This window comes from Puma concolor, chromosome E1, assembly GCF_028749965.1.
Source record: "Puma concolor isolate L17-30 chromosome E1, mPumCon1.1.hap2, whole genome shotgun sequence".
Lineage (NCBI taxonomy): Eukaryota > Metazoa > Chordata > Mammalia > Carnivora > Felidae > Puma > Puma concolor.
This window is the reverse complement of record NC_141680.1, coordinates 13,344,382-13,346,313: the sequence shown is the minus strand read 5'-3', so window position 1 is coordinate 13,346,313 and position 1,932 is coordinate 13,344,382. Positions and strand designations below refer to the sequence as shown.

General features: G+C 60.1%; 1 long non-coding RNA gene across 1 annotated transcript; it reads right to left on the bottom strand.

The window, feature by feature from the left end:
• Positions 1-409: 409 nt before the first annotated feature.
• Positions 410-1,619, bottom strand: LOC147574105 (uncharacterized). The gene is made up of 2 exons (XR_015243703.1): positions 1,525-1,619; positions 410-1,111 (listed from the first exon to the last, which is right to left on the bottom strand). It is a non-coding gene; the product is annotated as an uncharacterized LOC147574105 (long non-coding RNA).
• Positions 1,620-1,932: the final 313 nt, after the last annotated feature.

The window sequence follows — 1,932 nt, the reverse complement described above, 5'->3', positions numbered from 1 at the left end:
CGTCAAAGGATACACCTCAGGAAACCCCAGATGGAAGAGAGGCAAAGGGAAGGGGATTCAGAGTGCTTCTGTGTCCCGTGCCGCCCCCCCCAACACAGCAGTCTCTCCTCCCCCCCCCCCCCCCCCCCCGCCGTTCCAGGTGTTGGAACAACCCGGAAGTGCCTGAATTAGGGGAGTTCTTTGACGGGGGGGGGGGGGGGGGTGTTGGGGAGCACCAGTGCTTGGAAACATTGCTAGGGCTAGCAAGGCTGTTGAGAAACCTCGAGTCAGTGTCGAAGGTACTTGGGGGGGGGGGGGAGGAAGAGGGGGGCGTGGGGTTTCTTTCTCTTTGAGGCGATGGAAATAGTTTGGAATGAACAGTGATGGTCCCATAGCTTTGTGAGTAGTAGACTAAGAGAGCCCGCTGAAGTGTACACACACATATACATTTATTTACTTATTACGTATGCATTCATTCCAGTTGAGTGAGTGAGTGGGAGAGAGGGGGTAGGGAGGGAGAGAATGGATCACCAAGCAGGCTCCAAGGTGTCAGCACAGAGCCAGATGTGGGGGCTGAAATTCAAGAACCCCGAGATCATGACCTGAGGCAAGACTCGGACGCCTTACCGAGTGAGGCACCCAGGTGCCCTTACAAGGATGGGAATTTTGGCACGCGAGTTGTGTTTCCAGTGTTCATAGGTGAGGCAACACATAGAATAGTAAATGTAGGCAGGCAGGCAGGCAGTCGACGTTTTCTTTTTCTTTCCCTTCTGGGCTTCAGAGGGGGATGGCGAGTGTGAGGGAGGGAGTTCATGACACCGGGCGTAGGTGTTCTTGTGAGCTGAGCGGCTTGGGAAGTTCCCCGAACTACATGACCCCACAGGAGAACAGGAATTCCTTCTCGACAGCAAGAGAGTGGGCGACTAGCACCGCCTGAGTGTGGCAGAGCCTCAACTCTAAGTCGGGGTGGGGGAGCACTTCTGCCTTCCCCTCTGGGTTCCAGGAAGGAGGGAAGCTGTCCTTCCGGTCCTGACCCTCCCTGTCTGTCCGGGGGCCCCTCAGCCGCAGAGGTGGTGTTTTGAGTTGTCCCTCTGTGGTCGTCTTTTAACACCAAATACTTCTGTTGAAGGTGCTCGGAGAATTAACACAGGTTGATATTTCCAAAATGATCTTGAGATCCTATCCTCTGCCCCTCTGCCCCTCCGCCCCTCCCGTGCGCGCGTGAAAACACCCACCCACCCTCCACCCCCCCCCGCCCCCGCACACCCACCCACCCCGCCCCCGCACACCCACCCACCCCGCCCCCGCACACCCCCCACCCCGCCCCCGCACACCCCCCACCCCCGCACACCCAGCCACCCCGCCCCCGCACACCCCCCCGCCCACGCACACCCCCCCACCCACCCGCCCCCGCACACCCACCCCCCCCTTCCCATTCCTTCTAACTACAACTGTTCCCATTTCCATCCATGTACTCCCAAACAGCTTCCTCAAGCCCCACCGCCCACCCCGTCGACCTCTTTGGGTAGTATAAAAGCGACCAACAGGCAGGGGGCGTCCGGGCACCACGATGGTGGAGTGAGGGAGTCCGTGTGTGACGACCACGGGCCGATCGCAGCAGAGCGGCCGGGACGCAGCACCTGCCTCGCCGGCGCACGGCCTCATCCCCAGCCACCTGGGTCAGTAGCGTTTCCCGGCTGGGGTGGGGGGAGGGGGACACGGAACGGAGGGCGCACCAAGAGGGCTTTGTGGATCGAATGGACGCCTAACCGAGACCCTCCTTCCTGCCACCAGATACCGTCTGTGGATGGTCGTCGTCTCGCCGTCACGCAGCCCCCACCAGTGCTACAACGAAAGAAACGGGTGTCCAGGATAGTAATGCAAACGAAGGCGGGGCCGATCCGATCGGGGGAAGCGGCGACAGGAGTGGAGGTGGGAGAGGAAAAAAAAAAA